The 17,560-nt window shown below is 45.6% G+C and overlaps 36 non-coding genes and 3 pseudogenes across 36 annotated transcripts; all 39 read left to right on the forward strand.

The window, feature by feature from the left end:
* The first annotated feature begins 293 nt into the window (after window positions 1-293).
* On the forward strand, window positions 294-412 carry LOC130924972 (5S ribosomal RNA). The gene has a single exon (XR_009065266.1). It is a non-coding gene; the product is annotated as a 5S ribosomal RNA (ribosomal RNA).
* A 397-nt stretch (window positions 413-809) lies between these two features.
* Window positions 810-928, forward strand: LOC130925392 (5S ribosomal RNA). Its single transcript, XR_009065673.1, has one exon. It is a non-coding gene; the product is annotated as a 5S ribosomal RNA (ribosomal RNA).
* A 388-nt stretch (window positions 929-1,316) lies between these two features.
* Window positions 1,317-1,435, forward strand: LOC130925997 (5S ribosomal RNA). The gene has a single exon (XR_009066024.1). It is a non-coding gene; the product is annotated as a 5S ribosomal RNA (ribosomal RNA).
* A 313-nt stretch (window positions 1,436-1,748) lies between these two features.
* LOC130925406 (5S ribosomal RNA) lies at window positions 1,749-1,867 on the forward strand. The gene has a single exon (XR_009065687.1). It is a non-coding gene; the product is annotated as a 5S ribosomal RNA (ribosomal RNA).
* Window positions 1,868-2,180: 313 nt separating this feature from the next.
* On the forward strand, window positions 2,181-2,299 carry LOC130925023 (5S ribosomal RNA). Its single transcript, XR_009065314.1, has one exon. It is a non-coding gene; the product is annotated as a 5S ribosomal RNA (ribosomal RNA).
* A 303-nt stretch (window positions 2,300-2,602) lies between these two features.
* On the forward strand, window positions 2,603-2,720 carry LOC130925568 (uncharacterized; annotated as a pseudogene).
* A 313-nt stretch (window positions 2,721-3,033) lies between these two features.
* On the forward strand, window positions 3,034-3,152 carry LOC130924860 (5S ribosomal RNA). Its single transcript, XR_009065158.1, has one exon. It is a non-coding gene; the product is annotated as a 5S ribosomal RNA (ribosomal RNA).
* Window positions 3,153-3,455: 303 nt separating this feature from the next.
* LOC130924933 (5S ribosomal RNA) lies at window positions 3,456-3,574 on the forward strand. Its single transcript, XR_009065229.1, has one exon. It is a non-coding gene; the product is annotated as a 5S ribosomal RNA (ribosomal RNA).
* A 312-nt stretch (window positions 3,575-3,886) lies between these two features.
* On the forward strand, window positions 3,887-4,005 carry LOC130924973 (5S ribosomal RNA). Its single transcript, XR_009065267.1, has one exon. It is a non-coding gene; the product is annotated as a 5S ribosomal RNA (ribosomal RNA).
* Window positions 4,006-4,402: 397 nt separating this feature from the next.
* Window positions 4,403-4,521, forward strand: LOC130926008 (5S ribosomal RNA). Its single transcript, XR_009066035.1, has one exon. It is a non-coding gene; the product is annotated as a 5S ribosomal RNA (ribosomal RNA).
* A 312-nt stretch (window positions 4,522-4,833) lies between these two features.
* LOC130924974 (5S ribosomal RNA) lies at window positions 4,834-4,952 on the forward strand. Its single transcript, XR_009065268.1, has one exon. It is a non-coding gene; the product is annotated as a 5S ribosomal RNA (ribosomal RNA).
* Window positions 4,953-5,349: 397 nt separating this feature from the next.
* Window positions 5,350-5,468, forward strand: LOC130925393 (5S ribosomal RNA). Its single transcript, XR_009065674.1, has one exon. It is a non-coding gene; the product is annotated as a 5S ribosomal RNA (ribosomal RNA).
* A 388-nt stretch (window positions 5,469-5,856) lies between these two features.
* Window positions 5,857-5,975, forward strand: LOC130926019 (5S ribosomal RNA). The gene has a single exon (XR_009066047.1). It is a non-coding gene; the product is annotated as a 5S ribosomal RNA (ribosomal RNA).
* A 313-nt stretch (window positions 5,976-6,288) lies between these two features.
* On the forward strand, window positions 6,289-6,407 carry LOC130925409 (5S ribosomal RNA). The gene has a single exon (XR_009065689.1). It is a non-coding gene; the product is annotated as a 5S ribosomal RNA (ribosomal RNA).
* Window positions 6,408-6,720: 313 nt separating this feature from the next.
* On the forward strand, window positions 6,721-6,839 carry LOC130925266 (5S ribosomal RNA). The gene has a single exon (XR_009065551.1). It is a non-coding gene; the product is annotated as a 5S ribosomal RNA (ribosomal RNA).
* A 303-nt stretch (window positions 6,840-7,142) lies between these two features.
* LOC130924744 (5S ribosomal RNA) lies at window positions 7,143-7,261 on the forward strand. Its single transcript, XR_009065043.1, has one exon. It is a non-coding gene; the product is annotated as a 5S ribosomal RNA (ribosomal RNA).
* Window positions 7,262-7,574: 313 nt separating this feature from the next.
* LOC130924636 (5S ribosomal RNA) lies at window positions 7,575-7,693 on the forward strand. Its single transcript, XR_009064937.1, has one exon. It is a non-coding gene; the product is annotated as a 5S ribosomal RNA (ribosomal RNA).
* Window positions 7,694-8,006: 313 nt separating this feature from the next.
* Window positions 8,007-8,125, forward strand: LOC130925024 (5S ribosomal RNA). Its single transcript, XR_009065315.1, has one exon. It is a non-coding gene; the product is annotated as a 5S ribosomal RNA (ribosomal RNA).
* Window positions 8,126-8,428: 303 nt separating this feature from the next.
* On the forward strand, window positions 8,429-8,546 carry LOC130925569 (uncharacterized; annotated as a pseudogene).
* Window positions 8,547-8,859: 313 nt separating this feature from the next.
* Window positions 8,860-8,978, forward strand: LOC130924861 (5S ribosomal RNA). The gene has a single exon (XR_009065159.1). It is a non-coding gene; the product is annotated as a 5S ribosomal RNA (ribosomal RNA).
* Window positions 8,979-9,281: 303 nt separating this feature from the next.
* LOC130924934 (5S ribosomal RNA) lies at window positions 9,282-9,400 on the forward strand. The gene has a single exon (XR_009065230.1). It is a non-coding gene; the product is annotated as a 5S ribosomal RNA (ribosomal RNA).
* Window positions 9,401-9,712: 312 nt separating this feature from the next.
* Window positions 9,713-9,831, forward strand: LOC130924975 (5S ribosomal RNA). The gene has a single exon (XR_009065269.1). It is a non-coding gene; the product is annotated as a 5S ribosomal RNA (ribosomal RNA).
* Window positions 9,832-10,228: 397 nt separating this feature from the next.
* On the forward strand, window positions 10,229-10,347 carry LOC130926031 (5S ribosomal RNA). The gene has a single exon (XR_009066058.1). It is a non-coding gene; the product is annotated as a 5S ribosomal RNA (ribosomal RNA).
* Window positions 10,348-10,660: 313 nt separating this feature from the next.
* Window positions 10,661-10,779, forward strand: LOC130925410 (5S ribosomal RNA). The gene has a single exon (XR_009065690.1). It is a non-coding gene; the product is annotated as a 5S ribosomal RNA (ribosomal RNA).
* A 313-nt stretch (window positions 10,780-11,092) lies between these two features.
* On the forward strand, window positions 11,093-11,211 carry LOC130925268 (5S ribosomal RNA). Its single transcript, XR_009065553.1, has one exon. It is a non-coding gene; the product is annotated as a 5S ribosomal RNA (ribosomal RNA).
* A 303-nt stretch (window positions 11,212-11,514) lies between these two features.
* Window positions 11,515-11,633, forward strand: LOC130924745 (5S ribosomal RNA). The gene has a single exon (XR_009065044.1). It is a non-coding gene; the product is annotated as a 5S ribosomal RNA (ribosomal RNA).
* A 313-nt stretch (window positions 11,634-11,946) lies between these two features.
* Window positions 11,947-12,065, forward strand: LOC130924637 (5S ribosomal RNA). The gene has a single exon (XR_009064938.1). It is a non-coding gene; the product is annotated as a 5S ribosomal RNA (ribosomal RNA).
* Window positions 12,066-12,378: 313 nt separating this feature from the next.
* LOC130925025 (5S ribosomal RNA) lies at window positions 12,379-12,497 on the forward strand. Its single transcript, XR_009065316.1, has one exon. It is a non-coding gene; the product is annotated as a 5S ribosomal RNA (ribosomal RNA).
* A 303-nt stretch (window positions 12,498-12,800) lies between these two features.
* Window positions 12,801-12,919, forward strand: LOC130924617 (5S ribosomal RNA). The gene has a single exon (XR_009064919.1). It is a non-coding gene; the product is annotated as a 5S ribosomal RNA (ribosomal RNA).
* A 393-nt stretch (window positions 12,920-13,312) lies between these two features.
* On the forward strand, window positions 13,313-13,431 carry LOC130926044 (5S ribosomal RNA). Its single transcript, XR_009066070.1, has one exon. It is a non-coding gene; the product is annotated as a 5S ribosomal RNA (ribosomal RNA).
* Window positions 13,432-13,734: 303 nt separating this feature from the next.
* Window positions 13,735-13,852, forward strand: LOC130925571 (uncharacterized; annotated as a pseudogene).
* Window positions 13,853-14,165: 313 nt separating this feature from the next.
* Window positions 14,166-14,284, forward strand: LOC130925352 (5S ribosomal RNA). The gene has a single exon (XR_009065633.1). It is a non-coding gene; the product is annotated as a 5S ribosomal RNA (ribosomal RNA).
* A 303-nt stretch (window positions 14,285-14,587) lies between these two features.
* LOC130924935 (5S ribosomal RNA) lies at window positions 14,588-14,706 on the forward strand. The gene has a single exon (XR_009065231.1). It is a non-coding gene; the product is annotated as a 5S ribosomal RNA (ribosomal RNA).
* A 312-nt stretch (window positions 14,707-15,018) lies between these two features.
* Window positions 15,019-15,137, forward strand: LOC130924976 (5S ribosomal RNA). Its single transcript, XR_009065270.1, has one exon. It is a non-coding gene; the product is annotated as a 5S ribosomal RNA (ribosomal RNA).
* A 397-nt stretch (window positions 15,138-15,534) lies between these two features.
* Window positions 15,535-15,653, forward strand: LOC130926055 (5S ribosomal RNA). The gene has a single exon (XR_009066081.1). It is a non-coding gene; the product is annotated as a 5S ribosomal RNA (ribosomal RNA).
* A 313-nt stretch (window positions 15,654-15,966) lies between these two features.
* LOC130925411 (5S ribosomal RNA) lies at window positions 15,967-16,085 on the forward strand. The gene has a single exon (XR_009065691.1). It is a non-coding gene; the product is annotated as a 5S ribosomal RNA (ribosomal RNA).
* A 313-nt stretch (window positions 16,086-16,398) lies between these two features.
* On the forward strand, window positions 16,399-16,517 carry LOC130925269 (5S ribosomal RNA). Its single transcript, XR_009065554.1, has one exon. It is a non-coding gene; the product is annotated as a 5S ribosomal RNA (ribosomal RNA).
* Window positions 16,518-16,820: 303 nt separating this feature from the next.
* Window positions 16,821-16,939, forward strand: LOC130924746 (5S ribosomal RNA). Its single transcript, XR_009065045.1, has one exon. It is a non-coding gene; the product is annotated as a 5S ribosomal RNA (ribosomal RNA).
* A 313-nt stretch (window positions 16,940-17,252) lies between these two features.
* On the forward strand, window positions 17,253-17,371 carry LOC130924638 (5S ribosomal RNA). Its single transcript, XR_009064939.1, has one exon. It is a non-coding gene; the product is annotated as a 5S ribosomal RNA (ribosomal RNA).
* The last annotated feature ends 189 nt before the right edge of the window (window positions 17,372-17,560 follow it).

Consider the following 17,560-nt stretch of genomic DNA (forward strand, 5'->3'; position numbering starts at 1 on the left):
AAAGAAAGAACAGACAGATCTTGTTGGTATCAACCCTGGTCAATGTACTGTCTTGTTAGTTTTGTGGTTGGAGCTCACATTGGGTTGAGTTTGCAGCTCTCGTTTCACCCAACTCTGTGCGTTTTAAATGGTGATTACCTCGTTAGCTGCCATTGACAGCACGAGATGACCAGACCACTTGAAACCTAACTTCCCTCAGGGAACCTGACTGAACTGAACTGAACTGGTTCGTCTTTTGTACCAGAACAGATCTCCTTCGCCTTTTGTATAGCTATATTTCACAAATTTTGCCAGCTTACGGCCATACTACCCTGAGAACGCCCGATCTCGTCTGATCTCGGAAGCTAAGAAGGGTCGGGCCTGGTTAGTACTTGGATGGGAGACCGCCTGGGAATACCAGGTGCTGTAAGCTTTTTGGTTTATTTCATGACAAAGAAAGAACAGGCAGATCTTGTTGGTATCAACTGAGGTCAATGTATTGTCTTGTTAGTTTTGTGGTTGGAGCTCACATTGGGTTGAGTTTGCAGCTATCGTTTTCACCCAACTCTGTGCGTTTTAAATGGTGATTACCTCGTTAGCTGCCATTGACAGCACGAGATGACCAGACCACTTGAAACCTAATTTCCCTCAGGGAACCTTACTGAACTGAACTGAAGTGAACTGGTTCGTCTTTTGTACCAGAACAGATCTCATTCCCCTTTGTATAGCTATATTTCACAAGTTTTGCCAGCTTACGGCCATACTACCCTGAGAACGCCCGATCAGATCTCCTTCGCCTTTTGTATAGCGATATTTCACAAGCTTTGCCAGCTTACGGCCATACTACCCTGAGAACGCCCGATCTCGTCTAATCTCGGAAGCTAAGCAGGGTCGGGCCTGGTTAGTACGTGGATGGGAGACCGCCTGGGAATACCAGGTGCTGTAAGCTTTTTGGTTTATTTCATGACAAAGAAAGAACAGACAGATCTTGTTGGTATCAACTGAGGTCAATGTATTGTCTTGTTAGTTTTGTGGTTGGAGCTCACATCGGGTTGAGTTTGCAGCTCTCGTTTTCACCCAACTCTGTGCGTTTTAAATGGTGATTACCTCGTTAGCTGCCATTGACAGCACGAGATGACCAGACCACTTGAAACCTAATTTCACTCAGGGAACCTGACTGAACTGAACTGGTTCGTCTTTTGTACCAGAACAGATCTCCTTCGCCTTTTGTATAGCTATATTTCACAAATTTTGCCAGCTTACGGCCATACTACCCTGAGAACGCCCGATCAGATCTCCTTCACCTTTTGTATAGCGATATTTCACAAGCTTTGCCAGCTTACGGCCATACTACCCTGAGAACGCCCGATCTCGTCTGATCTCGGAAGCTAAGCAGGGTCGGGCCTGGTTAGTACTTGGATGGGAGACCGCCTGGGAATACCAGGTGCTGTAAGCTTTTTGGTTTATTTCATGACAAAGAAAGAACAGACAGATCTTGTTGGTATCAACTGAGGTCAATGTACTGTCTTGTTAGTTTTGTGGTTGGAGCTCACATTGGGTTGAGTTTGCAGCTCTCGTTTTCACCCAACTCTGTGCGTTTTAAATGGTGATTACCTCGTTAGCTGCCATTGACAGCACAAGATGACCAGACCACTTGAAATCTAATTTCCCTCAGGGAACCTGACTGAACTGAACTGAACTGGTTCGTCTTTTGTACCAGAACACATCTCCTTCGCCTTTTGTATAGCTATATTTCACAAATTTTGCCAGCTTACGGCCATACTACCCTGAGAACGCCGGATCTTGTCTGATCTCGGAAGCTAAGCAGGGTCGGGCCTGGTTAGTACTTGGATGGGAGACCGCCTGGGAATACCAGGTGCTGTAAGCTTTTTGGTTTATTTCATGACAAAGAAAGAACAGACAGATCTTGTTGGTATCAACCCTGGTCAATGTACTGTCTTGTTAGTTTTGTGGTTGGAGCTCACATTGGGTTGAGTTTGCAGCTCTCGTTTTCACCCAACTCTGTGCGTTTTAAATGGTGATTACCTCGTTAGCTGCCATTGACAGCACGAGATGACCAGATCACTTGAAACCTAACTTCCCTCAGGGAACCTGACTGAACTGAACTGAACTGGTTCGTCTTTTGTACCAGAACAGATCTCCTTCGCCTTTTGTATAGCTATATTTCACAAATTTTGCCAGCTTACGGCCATACTACCCTGAGAACGCCCGATCTCGTCTGATCTCGGAAGCTAAGCAGGGTCGGCCCTGGTTAGTACTTGGATGGGAGACCGCCTGGGAATACCAGGTGCTGTAAGCTTTTTGGTTTATTTCATTAAAAAGAAAGAACAGACAGATCTTGTTGGTATCAACTGAGGTCGATGTACTGTCTTGTTAGTTTTGTGGTTGGAGCTCACATCGGGTTGAGTTTGCAGCTCTCGTTTTCACCCAACTCTGTGCGTTTTAAATGGTGATTACCTCGTTAGCTGCCATTGACAGCACGAGATGACCAGACCACTTGAAACCTAATTTCACTCAGGGAACCTTACTGAACTGGTTCATCTTTTGTACCAGAACAGATCTCCTTCGCCTTTTGTATAGCTATATTTCACAACCTTTGCCAGCTTACGGCCATACTACCCTGAGAACGCCCGATCTCGTCTATCTCGGAAGCTAAGCAGGGTCGGGCCTGGTTAGTACTTGGATTGGAGACCGCCTGGGAATACCAGGTGCTGTAAGCTTTTTGGTTTATTTCATGACAAAGAAAGAACAGACAGATCTTGTTGGTATCAACCCTGGTCAATGTACTGTCTTGTTAGTTTTGTGGTTGGAGCTCACATTAGGTTGAGTTTGCAGCTCTCGTTTTCACCCAACTCTGTGCGTTTTAAATGGTGATTACCTCGTTAGCTGCCATTGACAGCACGAGATGACCAGATCACTTGAAACCTAACTTCCCTCAGGGAACCTGACTGAACTGAACTGAACTGGTTCGTCTTTTGTACCAGAACAGATCTCCTTCGCCTTTTGTATAGCTATATTTCACAAGTTTTGCCAGCTTACGGCCATACTACCCTGAGAACGCCCGATCTCGTCTGATCTCGGAAGCTAAGCATGGTCGGGCCTGGTTAGTACTTGGATGGGAGACCGCCTGGGAATACCAGGTGCTGTAAGCTTTTTGGTTTATTTCATGACAAAGAAAGAACAGACAGATCTTGTTGGTATCAACTGAGGTCAATGTATTGTCTTGTTAGTTTTGTGGTTGGAGCTCACATTGGGTTGAGTTTGCAGCTCTCGTTTTCACCCAACTCTGTGCGTTTTAAATGGTGATTACCTCGTTAGCTGCCATTGACAGCACGAGATGACCAGACCACTTGAAACCTAATTTCACTCAGGGAACCTTACTGAACTGGTTCATCTTTTGTACCAGAACAGATCTCCTTCGCCTTTTGTATAGCTATATTTCACAAGTTTTGCCAGCTTACGGCCATACTACCCTGAGAACGCCCGATCTTGTCTGATCTCGGAAGCTAAGCAGGGTCGGGCCTGGTTAGTACTTGGATGGGAGACCGCCTGGGAATACCAGGTGCTGTAAGCTTTTTGGTTTATTTCATGACAAAGAAAGAACAGACAGATCTTGTTGGTATCAACCCTGGTCAATGTACTGTCTTGTTAGTTTTGTGGTTGGAGCTCACATTGGGTTGAGTTTGCAGCTCTCGTTTCACCCAACTCTGTGCGTTTTAAATGGTGATTACCTCGTTAGCTGCCATTGACAGCACGAGATGACCAGACCACTTGAAACCTAACTTCCCTCAGGGAACCTGACTGAACTGAACTGAACTGGTTCGTCTTTTGTACCAGAACAGATCTCCTTCGCCTTTTGTTTAGCTATATTTCACAAATTTTGCCAGCTTACGGCCATACTACCCTGAGAACGCCCGATCTCGTCTGATCTCGGAAGCTAAGAAGGGTCGGGCCTGGTTAGTACTTGGATGGGAGACCGCCTGGGAATACCAGGTGCTGTAAGCTTTTTGGTTTATTTCATGACAAAGAAAGAACAGGCAGATCTTGTTGGTATCAACTGAGGTCAATGTATTGTCTTGTTAGTTTTGTGGTTGGAGCTCACATTGGGTTGAGTTTGCAGCTATCGTTTTCACCCAACTCTGTGCGTTTTAAATGGTGATTACCTCGTTAGCTGCCATTGACAGCACGAGATGACCAGACCACTTGAAACCTAATTTCCCTCAGGGAACCTTACTGAACTGAACTGAAGTGAACTGGTTCGTCTTTTGTACCAGAACAGATCTCATTCCCCTTTGTATAGCTATATTTCACAAATTTTGCCAGCTTACGGCCATACTACCCTGAGAACGCCCGATCAGATCTCCTTCACCTTTTGTATAGCGATATTTCACAAGCTTTGCCAGCTTACGGCCATACTACCCTGAGAACGCCCGATCTCGTCTGATCTCGGAAGCTAAGCAGGGTCGGGCCTGGTTAGTACTTGGATGGGAGACCGCCTGGGAATACCAGGTGCTGTAAGCTTTTTGGTTTATTTCATGACAAAGAAAGAACAGACAGATCTTGTTGGTATCAACCCTGGTCAATGTACTGTCTTGTTAGTTTTGTGGTTGGAGCTCACATTGGGTTGAGTTTGCAGCTCTCGTTTCACCCAACTCTGTGCGTTTTAAATGGTGATTACCTCGTTAGCTGCCATTGACAGCACGAGATGACCAGACCACTTGAAACCTAACTTCCCTCAGGGAACCTGACTGAACTGAACTGAACTGGTTCGTCTTTTGTACCAGAACAGATCTCCTTCGCCTTTTGTATAGCTATATTTCACAAATTTTGCCAGCTTACGGCCATACTACCCTGAGAACGCCCGATCTCGTCTGATCTCGGAAGCTAAGAAGGGTCGGGCCTGGTTAGTACTTGGATGGGAGACCGCCTGGGAATACCAGGTGCTGTAAGCTTTTTGGTTTATTTCATGACAAAGAAAGAACAGGCAGATCTTGTTGGTATCAACTGAGGTCAATGTATTGTCTTGTTAGTTTTGTGGTTGGAGCTCACATTGGGTTGAGTTTGCAGCTATCGTTTTCACCCAACTCTGTGCGTTTTAAATGGTGATTACCTCGTTAGCTGCCATTGACAGCACGAGATGACCAGACCACTTGAAACCTAATTTCCCTCAGGGAACCTTACTGAACTGAACTGAAGTGAACTGGTTCGTCTTTTGTACCAGAACAGATCTCATTCCCCTTTGTATAGCTATATTTCACAAGTTTTGCCAGCTTACGGCCATACTACCCTGAGAACGCCCGATCAGATCTCCTTCGCCTTTTGTATAGCGATATTTCACAAGCTTTGCCAGCTTACGGCCATACTACCCTGAGAACGCCCGATCTCGTCTAATCTCGGAAGCTAAGCAGGGTCGGGCCTGGTTAGTACGTGGATGGGAGACCGCCTGGGAATACCAGGTGCTGTAAGCTTTTTGGTTTATTTCATGACAAAGAAAGAACAGACAGATCTTGTTGGTATCAACTGAGGTCAATGTATTGTCTTGTTAGTTTTGTGGTTGGAGCTCACATCGGGTTGAGTTTGCAGCTCTCGTTTTCACCCAACTCTGTGCGTTTTAAATGGTGATTACCTCGTTAGCTGCCATTGACAGCACGAGATGACCAGACCACTTGAAACCTAATTTCACTCAGGGAACCTGACTGAACTGAACTGGTTCGTCTTTTGTACCAGAACAGATCTCCTTCGCCTTTTGTATAGCTATATTTCACAAATTTTGCCAGCTTACGGCCATACTACCCTGAGAACGCCCGATCAGATCTCCTTCACCTTTTGTATAGCGATATTTCACAAGCTTTGCCAGCTTACGGCCATACTACCCTGAGAACGCCCGATCTCGTCTGATCTCGGAAGCTAAGCAGGGTCGGGCCTGGTTAGTACTTGGATGGGAGACCGCCTGGGAATACCAGGTGCTGTAAGCTTTTTGGTTTATTTCATGACAAAGAAAGAACAGACAGATCTTGTTGGTATCAACTGAGGTCAATGTACTGTCTTGTTAGTTTTGTGGTTGGAGCTCACATTGGGTTGAGTTTGCAGCTCTCGTTTTCACCCAACTCTGTGCGTTTTAAATGGTGATTACCTCGTTAGCTGCCATTGACAGCACAAGATGACCAGACCACTTGAAATCTAATTTCCCTCAGGGAACCTGACTGAACTGAACTGAACTGGTTCGTCTTTTGTACCAGAACACATCTCCTTCGCCTTTTGTATAGCTATATTTCACAAATTTTGCCAGCTTACGGCCATACTACCCTGAGAACGCCGGATCTTGTCTGATCTCGGAAGCTAAGCAGGGTCGGGCCTGGTTAGTACTTGGATGGGAGACCGCCTGGGAATACCAGGTGCTGTAAGCTTTTTGGTTTATTTCATGACAAAGAAAGAACAGACAGATCTTGTTGGTATCAACCCTGGTCAATGTACTGTCTTGTTAGTTTTGTGGTTGGAGCTCACATTGGGTTGAGTTTGCAGCTCTCGTTTTCACCCAACTCTGTGCGTTTTAAATGGTGATTACCTCGTTAGCTGCCATTGACAGCACGAGATGACCAGATCACTTGAAACCTAACTTCCCTCAGGGAACCTGACTGAACTGAACTGAACTGGTTCGTCTTTTGTACCAGAACAGATCTCCTTCGCCTTTTGTATAGCTATATTTCACAAATTTTGCCAGCTTACGGCCATACTACCCTGAGAACGCCCGATCTCGTCTGATCTCGGAAGCTAAGCATGGTCGGGCCTGGTTAGTACTTGGACGGGAGACCGCCTGGGAATACCAGGTGCTGTAAGCTTTTTGGTTTATTTCATTAAAAAGAAAGAACAGACAGATCTTGTTGGTATCAACTGAGGTCGATGTACTGTCTTGTTAGTTTTGTGGTTGGAGCTCACATCGGGTTGAGTTTGCAGCTCTCGTTTTCACCCAACTCTGTGCGTTTTAAATGGTGATTACCTCGTTAGCTGCCATTGACAGCACGAGATGACCAGACCACTTGAAACCTAATTTCACTCAGGGAACCTTACTGAACTGGTTCATCTTTTGTACCAGAACAGATCTCTTTCGCCTTTTGTATAGCTATATTTCACAAATTTTGCTAGCTTACGGCCATACTACCCTGAGAACGCCCGATCTCGTCTGATCTCGGAAGCAAAGCAGGGTCGGGCCTGGTTAGTACTTGGATGGGAGACCGCCTGGGAATACCAGGTGCTGTAAGCTTTTTGGTTTATTTCATGACAAAGAAAGAACAGACAGATCTTGTTGGTATCAACTGAGGTCAATGTATTGTCTTGTTAGTTTTGTGGTTGGAGCTCACATTGGGTTGAGTTTGCAGCTCTCGTTTTCACCCAACTCTGTGCGTTTTAAATGGTGATTCCCTCGTTAGCTGCCATTGACAGCACGAGATGACCAGACCACTTGAAATCTAATTTCCCTCAGGGAACCTGACTGAACTGAACTGAACTGGTTCGTCTTTTGTACCAGAACACATCTCCTTCGCCTTTTGTATAGCTATATTTCACAAATTTTGCCAGTTTACGGCCATACTACCCTGAGAACGCCCGATCTCGTCTGATCTCGGAAGCTAAGCAGGGTCGGGCCTGGTTAGTACTTGGATGGGAGACCGCCTGGGAATACCAGGTGCTGTAAGCTTTTTGGTTTATTTCATGACAAAGAAAGAACAGACAGATCTTGTTGGTATCAACTGAGGTCAATGTACTGTCTTGTTAGTTTTGTGGTTGGAGCTCACATTTGGTTGAGTTTGCAGCTCTCGTTTTCACCCAACTCTGTGCGTTTTAGATGGTGATTACCTCGTTAGCTGCCATTGACAGCACGAGATGACCAGACCACTTGAAACCTAACTTCCCTCAGGGAACCTGACTGAACTGAACTGAACTGGTTCGTCTTTTGTACCAGAACAGATCTCCTTCGCCTTTTGTATAGCTATATTTCACAAATTTTGCCAGCTTACGGCCATACTACCCTGAGAACGCCCGATCTCGTCTGATCTCGGAAGCTAAGCAGGGTCGGCCCTGGTTAGTACTTGGATGGGAGACCGCCTGGGAATACCAGGTGCTGTAAGCTTTTTGGTTTATTTCATTAAAAAGAAAGAACAGACAGATCTTGTTGGTATCAACTGAGGTCGATGTACTGTCTTGTTAGTTTTGTGGTTGGAGCTCACATCGGGTTGAGTTTGCAGCTCTCGTTTTCACCCAACTCTGTGCGTTTTAAATGGTGATTACCTCGTTAGCTGCCATTGACAGCACGAGATGACCAGACCACTTGAAACCTAATTTCACTCAGGGAACCTTACTGAACTGGTTCATCTTTTGTACCAGAACAGATCTCCTTCGCCTTTTGTATAGCTATATTTCACAACCTTTGCCAGCTTACGGCCATACTACCCTGAGAACGCCCGATCTCGTCTATCTCGGAAGCTAAGCAGGGTCGGGCCTGGTTAGTACTTGGATTGGAGACCGCCTGGGAATACCAGGTGCTGTAAGCTTTTTGGTTTATTTCATGACAAAGAAAGAACAGACAGATCTTGTTGGTATCAACCCTGGTCAATGTACTGTCTTGTTAGTTTTGTGGTTGGAGCTCACATTAGGTTGAGTTTGCAGCTCTCGTTTTCACCCAACTCTGTGCGTTTTAAATGGTGATTACCTCGTTAGCTGCCATTGACAGCACGAGATGACCAGATCACTTGAAACCTAACTTCCCTCAGGGAACCTGACTGAACTGAACTGAACTGGTTCGTCTTTTGTACCAGAACAGATCTCCTTCGCCTTTTGTATAGCTATATTTCACAAGTTTTGCCAGCTTACGGCCATACTACCCTGAGAACGCCCGATCTCGTCTGATCTCGGAAGCTAAGCATGGTCGGGCCTGGTTAGTACTTGGATGGGAGACCGCCTGGGAATACCAGGTGCTGTAAGCTTTTTGGTTTATTTCATGACAAAGAAAGAACAGACAGATCTTGTTGGTATCAACTGAGGTCAATGTATTGTCTTGTTAGTTTTGTGGTTGGAGCTCACATTGGGTTGAGTTTGCAGCTCTCGTTTTCACCCAACTCTGTGCGTTTTAAATGGTGATTACCTCGTTAGCTGCCATTGACAGCACGAGATGACCAGACCACTTGAAACCTAATTTCACTCAGGGAACCTTACTGAACTGGTTCATCTTTTGTACCAGAACAGATCTCCTTCGCCTTTTGTATAGCTATATTTCACAAGTTTTGCCAGCTTACGGCCATACTACCCTGAGAACGCCCGATCTTGTCTGATCTCGGAAGCTAAGCAGGGTCGGGCCTGGTTAGTACTTGGATGGGAGACCGCCTGGGAATACCAGGTGCTGTAAGCTTTTTGGTTTATTTCATGACAAAGAAAGAACAGACAGATCTTGTTGGTATCAACCCTGGTCAATGTACTGTCTTGTTAGTTTTGTGGTTGGAGCTCACATTGGGTTGAGTTTGCAGCTCTCGTTTCACCCAACTCTGTGCGTTTTAAATGGTGATTACCTCGTTAGCTGCCATTGACAGCACGAGATGACCAGACCACTTGAAACCTAACTTCCCTCAGGGAACCTGACTGAACTGAACTGAACTGGTTCGTCTTTTGTACCAGAACAGATCTCCTTCGCCTTTTGTATAGCTATATTTCACAAATTTTGCCAGCTTACGGCCATACTACCCTGAGAACGCCCGATCTCGTCTGATCTCGGAAGCTAAGAAGGGTCGGGCCTGGTTAGTACTTGGATGGGAGACCGCCTGGGAATACCAGGTGCTGTAAGCTTTTTGGTTTATTTCATGACAAAGAAAGAACAGGCAGATCTTGTTGGTATCAACTGAGGTCAATGTATTGTCTTGTTAGTTTTGTGGTTGGAGCTCACATTGGGTTGAGTTTGCAGCTATCGTTTTCACCCAACTCTGTGCGTTTTAAATGGTGATTACCTCGTTAGCTGCCATTGACAGCACGAGATGACCAGACCACTTGAAACCTAATTTCCCTCAGGGAACCTTACTGAACTGAACTGAAGTGAACTGGTTCGTCTTTTGTACCAGAACAGATCTCATTCCCCTTTGTATAGCTATATTTCACAAATTTTGCCAGCTTACGGCCATACTACCCTGAGAACGCCCGATCAGATCTCCTTCACCTTTTGTATAGCGATATTTCACAAGCTTTGCCAGCTTACGGCCATACTACCCTGAGAACGCCCGATCTCGTCTGATCTCGGAAGCTAAGCAGGGTCGGGCCTGGTTAGTACTTGGATGGGAGACCGCCTGGGAATACCAGGTGCTGTAAGCTTTTTGGTTTATTTCATGACAAAGAAAGAACAGACAGATCTTGTTGGTATCAACTGAGGTCAATGTACTGTCTTGTTAGTTTTGTGGTTGGAGCTCACATTGGGTTGAGTTTGCAGCTCTCGTTTTCACCCAACTCTGTGCGTTTTAAATGGTGATTACCTCGTTAGCTGCCATTGACAGCACGAGATGACCAGACCACTTGAAATCTAATTTCCCTCAGGGAACCTGACTGAACTGAACTGAACTGGTTCGTCTTTTGTACCAGAACACATCTCCTTCGCCTTTTGTATAGCTATATTTCACAAATTTTGCCAGCTTACGGCCATACTACCCTGAGAACGCCGGATCTTGTCTGATCTCGGAAGCTAAGCAGGGTCGGGCCTGGTTAGTACTTGGATGGGAGACCGCCTGGGAATACCAGGTGCTGTAAGCTTTTTGGTTTATTTCATGACAAAGAAAGAACAGACAGATCTTGTTGGTATCAACCCTGGTCAAAGTACTGTCTTGTTAGTTTTGTGGTTGGAGCTCACATTGGGTTGAGTTTGCAGCTCTCGTTTTCACCCAACTCTGTGCGTTTTAAATGGTGATTACCTCGTTAGCTGCCATTGACAGCACGAGATGACCAGATCACTTGAAACCTAACTTCCCTCAGGGAACCTGACTGAACTGAACTGAACTGGTTCGTCTTTTGTACCAGAACAGATCTCCTTCGCCTTTTGTATAGCTATATTTCACAAATTTTGCCAGCTTACGGCCATACTACCCTGAGAACGCCCGATCTCGTCTGATCTCGGAAGCTAAGCATGGTCGGGCCTGGTTAGTACTTGGACGGGAGACCGCCTGGGAATACCAGGTGCTGTAAGCTTTTTGGTTTATTTCATTAAAAAGAAAGAACAGACAGATCTTGTTGGTATCAACTGAGGTCGATGTACTGTCTTGTTAGTTTTGTGGTTGGAGCTCACATCGGGTTGAGTTTGCAGCTCTCGTTTTCACCCAACTCTGTGCGTTTTAAATGGTGATTACCTCGTTAGCTGCCATTGACAGCACGAGATGACCAGACCACTTGAAACCTAATTTCACTCAGGGAACCTTACTGAACTGGTTCATCTTTTGTACCAGAACAGATCTCTTTCGCCTTTTGTATAGCTATATTTCACAAATTTTGCTAGCTTACGGCCATACTACCCTGAGAACGCCCGATCTCGTCTGATCTCGGAAGCAAAGCAGGGTCGGGCCTGGTTAGTACTTGGATGGGAGACCGCCTGGGAATACCAGGTGCTGTAAGCTTTTTGGTTTATTTCATGACAAAGAAAGAACAGACAGATCTTGTTGGTATCAACTGAGGTCAATGTATTGTCTTGTTAGTTTTGTGGTTGGAGCTCACATTGGGTTGAGTTTGCAGCTCTCGTTTTCACCCAACTCTGTGCGTTTTAAATGGTGATTCCCTCGTTAGCTGCCATTGACAGCACGAGATGACCAGACCACTTGAAATCTAATTTCCCTCAGGGAACCTGACTGAACTGAACTGAACTGGTTCGTCTTTTGTACCAGAACACATCTCCTTCGCCTTTTGTATAGCTATATTTCACAAATTTTGCCAGTTTACGGCCATACTACCCTGAGAACGCCCGATCTCGTCTGATCTCGGAAGCTAAGCAGGGTCGGGCCTGGTTAGTACTTGGATGGGAGACCGCCTGGGAATACCAGGTGCTGTAAGCTTTTTGGTTTATTTCATGACAAAGAAAGAACAGACAGATCTTGTTGGTATCAACTGAGGTCAATGTACTGTCTTGTTAGTTTTGTGGTTGGAGCTCACATTTGGTTGAGTTTGCAGCTCTCGTCTTCACCCAACTCTGTGCGTTTTAGATGGTGATTACCTCGTTAGCTGCCATTGACAGCACGAGATGACCAGACCACTTGAAACCTAACTTCCCTCAGGGAACCTGACTGAACTGAACTGAACTGGTTCGTCTTTTGTACCAGAACAGATCTCCTTCGCCTTTTGTATAGCTATATTTCACAAATTTTGCCAGCTTACGGCCATACTACCCTGAGAACGCCCGATCTCGTCTGATCTCGGAAGCTAAGCAGGGTCGGCCCTGGTTAGTACTTGGATGGGAGACCGCCTGGGAATACCAGGTGCTGTAAGCTTTTTGGTTTATTTCATTAAAAAGAAAGAACAGACAGATCTTGTTGGTATCAACTGAGGTCGATGTACTGTCTTGTTAGTTTTGTGGTTGGAGCTCACATCGGGTTGAGTTTGCAGCTCTCGTTTTCACCCAACTCTGTGCGTTTTAAATGGTGATTACCTCGTTAGCTGCCATTGACAGCACGAGATGACCAGACCACTTGAAACCTAATTTCACTCAGGGAACCTTACTGAACTGGTTCATCTTTTGTACCAGAACAGATCTCCTTCGCCTTTTGTATAGCTATATTTCACAAGTTTTGCCAGCTTACGGCCATACTACCCTGAGAACGCCTGATCTCGTCTGATCTCGGAAGCTAAGCAGGGTCAGGCCTGGTTAGTACTTGGATGGGAGACCGCCTGGGAATACCAGGTGCTGTAAGCTTTTTGGTTTATTTCATGACAAAGAAAGAACAGACAGATCTTGTTGGTATCAACTGAGGTCAATGTACTGTCTTGTTAGTTTTGTGGTTGGAGCTCACATTTGGTTGAGTTTGCAGCTCTCGTTGTCACCCAACTCTGTGCGTTTTAGATGGTGATTACCTCGTTAGCTGCCATTGACAGCACGAGATGACCAGACCACTTGAAACCTAACTTTCCTCAGGGAACCTGACTGAACTGAACTGAACTGGTTCGTCTTTTGTACCAGAACAGATCTCCTTCTCCTTTTGTATAGCTATATTTCACAAATTTTGCCAGCTTACGGCCATACTACCCTGAGAACGCCCGATCAGATCTCCTTCGCCTTTTGTATAGCGATATTTCACAAGCTTTGCCAGCTTACGGCCATACTACCCTGAGAACGCCCGATCTCGTCTGATCTCGGAAGCTAAGCAGGGTCGGGCCTGGTTAGTACTTGGATGGGAGACCGCCTGGGAATACCAGGTGCTGTAAGCTTTTTGGTTTATTTCATTAAAAAGAAAGAACAGACAGATCTTGTTGGTATCAACTGAGGTCGATGTACTGTCTTGTTAGTTTTGTGGTTGGAGCTCACATCGGGTTGAGTTTGCAGCTCTCGTTTTCACCCAACTCTGTGCGTTTTAAATGGTGATTACCTCGTTAGCTGCCATTGACAGCACAAGATTACCAGACCACTTGAAACCTAATTTCACTCAGGGAACCTTACTGAACTGGTTCATCTTTTGTACCAGAACAGATCTCCTTCGCCTTTTGTATAGCTATATTTCACAACCTTTGCCAGCTTACGGCCATACTACCCTGAGAACGCCCGATCTCGTCTATCTCGGAAGCTAAGCAGGGTCGGGCCTGGTTAGTACTTGGATTGGAGACCGCCTGGGAATACCAGGTGCTGTAAGCTTTTTGGTTTATTTCATGACAAAGAAAGAACAGACAGATCTTGTTGGTATCAACCCTGGTCAATGTACTGTCTTGTTAGTTTTGTGGTTGGAGCTCACATTAGGTTGAGTTTGCAGCTCTCGTTTTCACCCAACTCTGTGCGTTTTAAATGGTGATTACCTCGTTAGCTGCCATTGACAGCACGAGATGACCAGATCACTTGAAACCTAACTTCCCTCAGGGAACCTGACTGAACTGAACTGAACTGGTTCGTCTTTTGTACCAGAACAGATCTCCTTCGCCTTTTGTATAGCTATATTTCACAAGTTTTGCCAGCTTACGGCCATACTACCCTGAGAACGCCCGATCTCGTCTGATCTCGGAAACTAAGCATGGTCGGGCCTGGTTAGTACTTGGATGGGAGACCGCCTGGGAATACCAGGTGCTGTAAGCTTTTTGGTTTATTTCATGACAAAGAAAGAACAGACAGATCTTGTTGGTATCAACTGAGGTCAATGTATTGTCTTGTTAGTTTTGTGGTTGGAGCTCACATTGGGTTGAGTTTGCAGCTCTCGTTTTCACCCAACTCTGTGCGTTTTAAATGGTGATTACCTCGTTAGCTGCCATTGACAGCACGAGATGACCAGACCACTTGAAACCTAATTTCACTCAGGGAACCTTACTGAACTGGTTCATCTTTTGTACCAGAACAGATCTCCTTCGCCTTTTGTATAGCTATATTTCACAAGTTTTGCCAGCTTACGGCCATACTACCCTGAGAACGCCCGATCTTGTCTGATCTCGGAAGCTAAGCAGGGTCGGGCCTGGTTAGTACTTGGATGGGAGACCGCCTGGGAATACCAGGTGCTGTAAGCTTTTTGGTTTATTTCATGACAAAGAAAGAACAGACAGATCTTGTTGGTATCAACCCTGGTCAATGTACTGTCTTGTTAGTTTTGTGGTTGGAGCTCACATTGGGTTGAGTTTGCAGCTCTCGTTTCACCCAACTCTGTGCGTTTTAAATGGTGATTACCTCGTTAGCTGCCATTGACAGCACGAGATGACCAGACCACTTGAAACCTAACTTCCCTCAGGGAACCTGACTGAACTGAACTGAACTGGTTCGTCTTTTGTACCAGAACAGATCTCCTTCGCCTTTTGTATAGCTATATTTCACAAATTTTGCCAGCTTACGGCCATACTACCCTGAGAACGCCCGATCTCGTCTGATCTCGGAAGCTAAGAAGGGTCGGGCCTGGTTAGTACTTGGATGGGAGACCGCCTGGGAATACCAGGTGCTGTAAGCTTTTTGGTTTATTTCATGACAAAGAAAGAACAGGCAGATCTTGTTGGTATCAACTGAGGTCAATGTATTGTCTTGTTAGTTTTGTGGTTGGAGCTCACATTGGGTTGAGTTTGCAGCTATCGTTTTCACCCAACTCTGTGCGTTTTAAATGGTGATTACCTCGTTAGCTGCCATTGACAGCACGAGATGACCAGACCACTTGAAACCTAATTTCCCTCAGGGAACCTTACTGAACTGAACTGAAGTGAACTGGTTCGTCTTTTGTACCAGAACAGATCTCATTCCCCTTTGTATAGCTATATTTCACAAATTTTGCCAGCTTACGGCCATACTACCCTGAGAACGCCCGATCAGATCTCCTTCACCTTTTGTATAGCGATATTTCACAAGCTTTGCCAGCTTACGGCCATACTACCCTGAGAACGCCCGATCTCGTCTGATCTCGGAAGCTAAGCAGGGTCGGGCCTGGTTAGTACTTGGATGGGAGACCGCCTGGGAATACCAGGTGCTGTAAGCTTTTTGGTTTATTTCATGACAAAGAAAGAACAGACAGATCTTGTTGGTATCAACTGAGGTCAATGTACTGTCTTGTTAGTTTTGTGGTTGGAGCTCACATTGGGTTGAGTTTGCAGCTCTCGTTTTCACCCAACTCTGTGCGTTTTAAATGGTGATTACCTCGTTAGCTGCCATTGACAGCACGAGATGACCAGACCACTTGAAATCTAATTTCCCTCAGGGAACCTGACTGAACTGAACTGAACTGGTTCGTCTTTTGTACCAGAACACATCTCCTTCGCCTTTTGTATAGCTATATTTCACAAATTTTGCCAGCTTACGGCCATACTACCCTGAGAACGCCGGATCTTGTCTGATCTCGGAAGCTAAGCAGGGTCGGGCCTGGTTAGTACTTGGATGGGAGACCGCCTGGGAATACCAGGTGCTGTAAGCTTTTTGGTTTATTTCATGACAAAGAAAGAACAGACAGATCTTGTTGGTATCAACCCTGGTCAAAGTACTGTCTTGTTAGTTTTGTGGTTGGAGCTCACATTGGGTTGAGTTTGCAGCTCTCGTTTTCACCCAACTCTGTGCGTTTTAAATGGTGATTACCTCGTTAGCTGCCATTGACAGCACGAGATGACCAGATCACTTGAAACCTAACTTCCCTCAGGGAACCTGACTGAACTGAACTGAACTGGTTCGTCTTTTGTACCAGAACAGATCTCCTTCGCCTTTTGTATAGCTATATTTCACAAATTTTGCCAGCTTACGGCCATACTACCCTGAGAACGCCCGATCTCGTCTGATCTCGGAAGCTAAGCATGGTCGGGCCTGGTTAGTACTTGGACGGGAGACCGCCTGGGAATACCAGGTGCTGTAAGCTTTTTGGTTTATTTCATTAAAAAGAAAGAACAGACAGATCTTGTTGGTATCAACTGAGGTCGATGTACTGTCTTGTTAGTTTTGTGGTTGGAGCTCACATCGGGTTGAGTTTGCAGCTCTCGTTTTCACCCAACTCTGTGCGTTTTAAATGGTGATTACCTCGTTAGCTGCCATTGACAGCACGAGATGACCAGACCACTTGAAACCTAATTTCACTCAGGGAACCTTACTGAACTGGTTCATCTTTTGTACCAGAACAGATCTCTTTCGCCTTTTGTATAGCTATATTTCACAAATTTTGCTAGCTTACGGCCATACTACCCTGAGAACGCCCGATCTCGTCTGATCTCGGAAGCAAAGCAGGGTCGGGCCTGGTTAGTACTTGGATGGGAGACCGCCTGGGAATACCAGGTGCTGTAAGCTTTTTGGTTTATTTCATGACAAAGAAAGAACAGACAGATCTTGTTGGTATCAACTGAGGTCAATGTATTGTCTTGTTAGTTTTGTGGTTGGAGCTCACATTGGGTTGAGTTTGCAGCTCTCGTTTTCACCCAACTCTGTGCGTTTTAAATGGTGATTCCCTCGTTAGCTGCCATTGACAGCACGAGATGACCAGACCACTTGAAATCTAATTTCCCTCAGGGAACCTGACTGAACTGAACTGAACTGGTTCGTCTTTTGTACCAGAACACATCTCCTTCGCCTTTTGTATAGCTATATTTCACAAATTTTGCCAGTTTACGGCCATACTACCCTGAGAACGCCCGATCTCGTCTGATCTCGGAAGCTAAGCAGGGTCGGGCCTGGTTAGTACTTGGATGGGAGACCGCCTGGGAATACCAGGTGCTGTAAGCTTTTTGGTTTATTTCATGACAAAGAAAGAACAGACAGATCTTGTTGGTATCAACTGAGGTCAATGTACTGTCTTGTTAGTTTTGTGGTTGGAGCTCACATTTGGTTGAGTTTGCAGCTCTCGTCTTCACCCAACTCTGTGCGTTTTAGATGGTGATTACCTCGTTAGCTGCCATTGACAGCACGAGATGA

The sequence above is a fragment of the Corythoichthys intestinalis genome, chromosome 11 (genome assembly GCF_030265065.1).
Source record: "Corythoichthys intestinalis isolate RoL2023-P3 chromosome 11, ASM3026506v1, whole genome shotgun sequence".
NCBI lineage: Eukaryota > Metazoa > Chordata > Actinopteri > Syngnathiformes > Syngnathidae > Corythoichthys > Corythoichthys intestinalis.